This window comes from Labrus bergylta, chromosome 22, assembly GCF_963930695.1.
Source record: "Labrus bergylta chromosome 22, fLabBer1.1, whole genome shotgun sequence".
Classification (NCBI taxonomy): domain Eukaryota; kingdom Metazoa; phylum Chordata; class Actinopteri; order Labriformes; family Labridae; genus Labrus; species Labrus bergylta.
This window is the reverse complement of record NC_089216.1, coordinates 13032614-13040986: the sequence shown is the minus strand read 5'-3', so window position 1 is coordinate 13040986 and position 8373 is coordinate 13032614.

The following is an 8373-nucleotide window of genomic DNA, read 5'->3' as shown; positions in this document are numbered from 1 at the left end:
ACAGGGAATGGACTTTTGGAAGATTCAGTGAAAGGTGTTGATGTTAGATACTTGTTTACGATTTCTTTCTCCCGCTTCAAGCGCTGTGGGACTTTCCTGTTTAAGCCCTCGCCATTGTAGGAGTAAGAAGCTCCGTGGGCAGCACCAAGGCCCCGTGGCCTCTCTAATGAGCTCCTCAGGGCTTTTTTTTTTGCTCGCGGAAGACACACACACACGCACACACACACACACACACACAGACACACACACACACACACACACACACACACACACACACACACACACACAAATTAGAATGTTTATTTTCATTGAAAAAGCAGTGATGTCATAGCTGCAGAGTTCAAAGTCACAGAACCCAGTGATGTCACAGAATTCTATGCCTGAGTCTACATACAGAGGTCATTCTGAAGATGATATTGTATTGTTTTACCTCGGATCTTCAACCTGACAGTAAGTACAGTACCTGCGACAAATAATCTCCTTGATCATTTTGAAAGATATTGAATTACGATTAACACAGCATCTGACAACATGACCACGGCGGGTTTATCAGAGCTTCAGTTAATCAAAGGGAGCTCTCTCGGACACTTCCACAAGGTGGAGGCCTTCCTCGGGGAGGGCGGTTTTGGTGTTGTTGCCAAGTGTCGCAACACCATAACTAACAAGTTTGTGGCCATCAAGGTCAACAAAAACGCCCCCGAAATTTATCACCAGGCAAGACAAGAAATTGAAATCCTGAAGCAGCTGCGTTGTCTCGATCCAGAGACATGCAACATTGTGCAATGGAACGGCTATTTCTTCTTAAAGATGAACATCTGCCTGAACTTTGAGTTGCTGGATTTAAGTCTGTATCATTACATGGAGGGCACACCGGAAAAGACTCTCCCGATAACAGAGGTGAAAGATGTGCTATATCAGCTGTCCATAGCCCTTTCCCATCTGAGCTCCATTGGCATTGTGCATGCAGACCTAAAACCGGACAACGTCATGGTTGTGGACCGCCACCAGAAGCCACTCAGAGTGAAGCTGATAGACTTTGGCCTTGCGAGTCGTGTATCTGATTGTCAGCCTGGAATGTGTGTTCAGACCACCTGGTACCGCGCACCAGAGGTGTGTCTGTACAGTGAGTTTAATGAGGCCATCGACATGTGGTCTCTGGGCCTGACAGCTGCTGAACTAGCTGTCGGATACCCTCTCTACCCCGGCAACATGGACTATGATGTGCTGAGCTTCATCATAGCAACTCAGGGTCAGCTTCCAGACCATGTGCTGGACCAAGGACACGCCACGTGCGATTATTTTAATCATGAACGCGATGGCCCACAACGCTGGAGATTCAAGACACGTTTTCAGTTCCAGTATGAGACGGGGTGCCGACCAGAAGACACAAGAGACTTCTGGCTAAGTAGTCTGGATGATCTTGAGGAGCTGATGGAAGTAAACAGAGGACACAACAGTGATCACGGTCTATTGGTGGACCTGATCAAAAAGATGATGCATTTGGACCAAGACCAGCGGATCAAACCCCAGGAGGTCCTGCAGCATCCGTTCCTGACAGGCAGCCTCCCTCAGAACTCCAGTGCTGACCTCTGCAACGATATGACAAACACTGAAGAGGCCGTCCCTGAAACCCGTCAGCAGCCCTCCTGTCCAGAGGACTGCAATGATATGACAAACACTGAAGAGGCCGTCCCTGAAACCCGTCAGAAGCCCTCCTGTCCAGATGTCCGCATCGATATGACGGACATTAAAGAGGTAATTTCTGAAGAAAGTCAGCGGCCCTCCGGTCCAGATGTCCGCATCGATATGATGGACATTAAAGAGGTAATTTCTGAAGAAAGTCAGCGGCCCTCCTGTCCAGATGTCCGCATCGATATGTCGGATATTAAAGAGGCAAAATCAGGGAACATCAACTGGTTCTATGGAATCACTGAAAGGATTAGAAAGACCTTCCAATCCTACTTCCTCATGACCCCACACAGGGGGCTTCAGAGAGGAACCGTAACCGTGGCTGCAGACTCTGAAGAAGTTGAGCTCCAGCCTGGGAGCAAAACTGAAAATGTCAGCTGGTTCACAGTAGTTTTCAGAGGGATTTCAGACATTTACCAATCCTACTTCCACAACACAGTCAAGATGCCACCAATGTGTTTGGCCGTTTGATCTTAAGTCGGGCCTGGAAGGTGGTGTAGTGATTGACCTCACATAAAGAGGTTTCTGGTTCAGAGTGGGTTTTCTCTGGGTGCTCCAGTTTGTCCCACCATCCAAATACATGTTCATTAGGTTAATTGGTGACTCTAAATTGTCCATATTGTTCATTGGAGTGAGAGCAATGGACAGGATTGACTTGCAACCATTTCAAGTCAATAAATTAATAGTAATAGTAATTATAATAACAATAATATTAAATAAATAAATAATTGAAAGTAAATCATGCCATGTCTTTGCTGAATCATTGTAAGTCTTAAATGTTAAAGAAATAGAAACTTTTTCTTATCATCAATCATAAAGAATGCTGTAAGAAAATACCCCAATACAGGATTAGTACAGTGATTTTTTATTTGACTATATTTGAAAGAAAACATTAAATAAATTATAATATTAATTCAATGACACAAATTTGTTTTATGTCTGCCCCTAGGCAAGGCCAGTTTATTAATATAGCACATTTCAGCAAAAAGGAAATACAAAGTCCCTCATACAAGACATCAAAAGTATATCATCATGATGAAGGGAAAAGGGAGTCCACTTTGTGGACACTTCAAAACTTATTTTACTGATATTTCTGTCATTTTTGATGCTATGGCATTCATATTTACACAGGTGTGTATTTTTACTCAATTTGTATGATTTAAACAATTTCAGTTATAAAAAACCTATAATGCTCTGTAGAACAAAAAAAATGCAACACTTGTGACCCTTGTCAACTTTTTGGACACATCTAAAACCATTATAATCATGATTTCTGAACCTATGGTCATTGCAGCATAGACATGTAAATTTTACTATTATAGGCAATCAATCTGTAGACCAGACTTCAAATTTGTAGATTTTACCATTTTTTATCATATTGTGCGATTTTTCAATTTTAGACCACAAGCACAAATACATGCAATTTTCCTAGTAACCACTAGGGACAGTTTTGAAGCCCATAATAGTGCAAATAAAATGATATGTGAATGTAGACATGGTTGTCACAGAGTGATGTATGTGTGTAAAGAGAAATTAGTGTGTGTGTGTTTGTGTGTGTGTGTGTGTGTGTGTGTGTGTGTGTGTGTGTGTGTGTGTGTGTGTGTGTGTGTGTGTGTGTGTGTGTGTGTGTGTGTGTGTGTGTGTGTGTGTGTGTGTGTGTGTGTGCATGTGTGCGACTTTATGCAGCTGCAGTCGCAGCAAAATCTATATGTGCAAACTGAGGTACTGGTCATTTCATCCCTGAAACCATGAAGGGATACACCACACAGGAGGCTTTGGAGCAAGTGATGGAAACATCAGAGAGTAAGCAGGACTCAGAGGAAGCTTTGGAGCAGAGCTCGGAGGAGGACTCAGAGGAGGAAAGCTCTGAGACTGAAGATGAGCAGGATTCTGACTCAGATTCATCCAATGACACTCCGAAAACAAAGAGACAACTGTGCAGGCTGTGGATCGTGGATGGAGATCAAAAAATGGAGACATTGTCTGGTCTCCGACTAACTCTGAAACACTCCGTTTCGTCCGAGTGGCTAATCTCAAACCAGGACCAACAAGGTACGCCATCTCCAGAATTGATTCGATTTTGTCATGCTTCCAGCTGCTTATGACTGACGACATTCTGAGAATCATTTTGGAAATGACAAACCTCAACGGAAGACAATCTGACCCAGCTTGGAAGGACATCGACATGCCTTGCCTGCAGGCTTTCCTCAGACTTCTCATCCTGGCTGGGGTTTATAGATCTGGGCATGAGGAACTTCACAAAGTCATCAGTCAACCATTTAATATCTTTCATGAATATATGTGCATTGTTGTGAGGGAAAGAGTTCAGACGTACGGGTGGACGTTTGCTAGCAGACAGTGGGGAAGTTTGGTGATACATAGATATATATATCTTATTATAAGAGCCAGCTATCAGCTAACATCACAATATTGCCTTCCACATGGCCTGCTAGCTAATTGCTTCAGTAACTTCAGTGCATGTTAAAACCATGCAGTAGTGATGAATGGAGCATTGTGTATTCATTCTAGCTTTTCATACTTGGGATGTCTTAGAATGGATATGACTGACAGATTATTAGACGGAAAAATGGCAGTGTAATGGGAATTCTCCCACCTTGTCCTCCTCGTGATAATGACATCATGACATTGTCTCTCATGTGACTGACACTATGTGTTCATATTTACTGTACATTGTGATGAATACTATGTGATTAATCTTTTGTTTTTGGAAAACAGGAAGCTAAGTTCACCGAGGTCAAGATAATGCACTTTATTTATTCAAATTCAAATGCTAAGATGAGGTGAAAATAATGATTTTGAAGAGAAAGAACTCGATAACAAAATCACTATGTGAGCCGGTTGCATCATACTGTTTTTTTTTGTTGTTGTTTTTTTAATGGATTACACATTTACACACCGAAATGGATCCCTCTATATAATTTTTGTGATAGGCTGGCATTACTCTGGAATTTCTATTGATCTAGTTTCATTGACTCAAAGTGTTAACTCTGACGATGGTCAGAGTCTAGTGATTTCATTTTATCGTACCTAAAAAGAGACTATACTGAGATGGCTCAAGCCCATAATTGAACAGTGAATTCTGTTCATTTTGTGTTTTTGTACTATATGTTTGTGTGTCTGATGAATAGAGAGTTTACTGTAAGCGAGAGAACGAGCTGGAGCCAGAAGCTGTGGGTGTGACCATGTAGAAGTAAAGATGACATGTGGACCGATGGTTTAAAAAGGTTACAAGAAGGTTACATAGACCCAGATCTCTTCAGGTACTATTTTTTCTGTTCATTCTTTAACGGCCAATTGTGATTCTTTTTTAAATTTTATTTCTGGCCTTTTTGTGCCTTTGTTTGAGAGACAGGACAGTGGATAGAGTCAGAATCATGCGGGGCAGGAGCCACAAGTATGATTCAAACCTGTTTCTATACAAATTCAAAGAAGTCTACTTAACTTGTCTCTTTGCTGAACTTTTATTTAATATAAACAATGTGTATCCTTCATTTAAAGATTTAGCTCCAGCAGCAACACAGTGAGGGACACATTCATTAATCAAAAACTATAATAAGATAATATCATTAAAATTCCTTCAACTTTCATATTTCCAAAGTAACTATTACATTTGTTGGTCCTCCAGAGTAAGGTCTGATGCTTTTGTACTCTAACTTCTGTAATGTTCAGTGTTAAACTTGTTAGCTTGTTTCCGTATTGTTACTGCTTTTAGGCAGCTGAAGGAAAAGATTAGATGGATGTTATGCTCGACTAAGAGTTCCTAAGCCTTGTGTTGTGTGATTTCTTGGTGTAGAGCAATATAATGGTTTCTGTCAAGATAAAACTAAGACTCATTAAAAGGTCTATCGCTGTAGGGGATCCTCTCTGTAATTTCATGCCCCCATTCAATTTGTAGGGCTCTGGTTAAAAAATATTGGAATTTCTCCTTTCACTCCACCTGAGGGGGATCTAAAAACATCTCTGCAAATACAGCCAAAATATTGTTGACAACAGTCTGAAATGATTTTAACGACAGGACCATCACTGAAAGTTACTTCAAAATAAACTTTAAAATACAAACATTTAAAATCAAGGACTTTAAAATCATTGTGAGAGATTTTCAATTTGTTCCCAATGTCACCACCAACAATGGAATATCAAATGTAAAACAAACAAGTGCTGTGGACCATTACGTCAACACAGACCAGGAAAACCAAGCACTGATCCAAAATATGTTTTAGCCCAACAGGCCCAATAAAACGAAGGTATGATGCTCCAGACAAGTATCAGTAGTGTAATAGTTAAATTTTGTTTTGCCAAAGACTGAAATGCTGAATAAAGTTTGTGTTAATGCAGCTTCCTCTGCATGGCAACAATGCAACACACACAAACACACTCTCACTTACACACACACACACACACACACACACACACATAACACATGTACGCACAGAGCTCCTTGGAAACATTCACAGCAATCTGATTGGACTCCTCACGGCAGGAAAGGCTGTTAAAGTGTCTATCTCAGAGTCTGTTAGTGAAGGAGGTGGAGTCGATGATACAAGAATAGCCTTTTCTTTGGACATTAAACTCTCCATCAAACAGAGCCCCCTTCTATCTATCTTACTTCCTTTCACGGTTCCTTGTAATTATGCCATGGACCTGTCATTTGTAGTGTGCTCTTAAAGGAAAAAACTTGGTTTTCTTCAGAGGTTTGCTTTGTTTTTCAGACATGGCAGGGTCAAGTTGTTTCACACATGCTTTAGGTTTATTCACTTTGGAGCTTTAAAGAGTCCATATTATGCCCTTTTTGGGGTTCGTATATTTAATCTATGTACCTACTTTTGTACGTTCACAGTAGCTAAAGTCCGAAAAAAGTGTCTGTTTTCATGTACTGCTCCTCCTTGCTCCCTCTACGCTCTGAGTCCGTCAGCTACACTCTGTTGAGCCCACACTGTTAGACCCCACGTGGGCCAAGTCTGCTCTGATTGGTCTGCCGATCCGCTCTGTCGTTATTGGTCAGTTGCTCAGCACGCGTCTCGGAAATTTCAACATGAGCTGCTGGGCTTGCCACAACGAGCCAATGGGCTTAGATCAGTGATATCACACTGACAATGACGTCGGACTGACAATTTTTTATCGAGGGGGGCTAGAACCGAGCGTTACATGCAGCTAATGCTACAGCTAACAGGAGGACGTAGGAGAAGCTGCGTTTCCGCGGACTTTGAATTTTTGCACATAGATGTGCCTAAACATGCACAGGACACTTGGAAAACACACTGAAGAGCATATAAAACCAGAAAAAGCATAATATGGGACCTTTAAGTCTCTTGACGAACCATTACATCATGCCCGCCTGTCGATGCTCATTGTGAATAACGCCTATCCTTCACTCAATCAAAACAGTTGAGTTATCAATAAATTCACACCTTGTATGATGTGGTCAGATCGGGACATGAGTTAATCAGACCTATTTGGTTTTTTGAACCAGACTGTAAACATGTTAATTTCAGCTGTAAAAGCAGGTTTTTTTGAATGGGGTGTGTATATGACTTCTGGTGCTTCTGCAGTCAGCCTCATGTGGACGTGCGAAATCCATCTATGTGTTCTGTACAGTGCTAAATTTCAAATGTCAAAGTGATACTGCATTATACTGGATTTACATGATGTTACATAATGGCCAAGACTACTACCAGCCTACAGGCAGAACTGAGGCAAAGCCTACACACGAGTCAGTGAAAGAGAAGGTTTGTGAGTCTCCCAAGGGAAAGAGCTGGTGGCTGTTTTAGTCAGCAGGTGAAATCACAAGTTCGCCAACAAACAAGCTTATTCTTCTGCAATGACGTCTTCCTAAAGGAGCAAAACCACATAAAAGAAAACTAGCTGAACCAAACTCAGGCAATTAATAATGTTTGGTTTGTACTCCAGGTCAGAAGCTGTTTCCAGAATGAGTTATTTTCTTTATGAACTTCTTAATGTTTGTGTGCGAGTGATGAGAGAGGAACATTTCCTTGTGTCCGTGCGGCGTGATGACAACAGGAGTCTTTGTGGAGTTTCTCCTTCATCAAACCAGTGAGTCATCTTTTCATCAGTGCTTCGTTTAGGGCTGAAACAACAGAGCTCAGCTCAGCACGTGCGTCACCAGATTACTTTGATCCTTCAATCAGTTCAAGGATTCACAGAAAGATGGATCATGATTTTGTCGACAGCTGGAGCTCTTTTTTGGTAAAAATATAACAAGTGGCACATTGTTCCAACAGAAAAGTCCATATTTTAACCCAAAGCTTCAATGTATGAGGTTAGCATGTTGCACTGACTTCTAAAAATATCTTCTTTGTGCACTATGTGCTCAGCTTTTCAAAGGTGTTGTGGTTAGTTCACAGATGTCATTTCTGAAGGCATAAAAAATACAAATTCACCAATACATAAACAACTGAGAACCAAATGTCCCTTGAATACTTGTGAAAACACACCCTGGTGTGTCATGAGTTGGTCTTGTTTAGTTTTCAGTCTAGATTATCTTGTTTTTTTTGTCTTATGTTGCTTGGTATTTCTTTATGTTAATGTTTCCTATTTTATTTTGAAATGTCTTCTGTTTCTCTGTCCTTGTGTGTATTGTTATTTTTACATTCTTGAGTTCTGTGTGTGTCTTTAGTGTTTCCTGACTTATTCTTGTCTTACTCC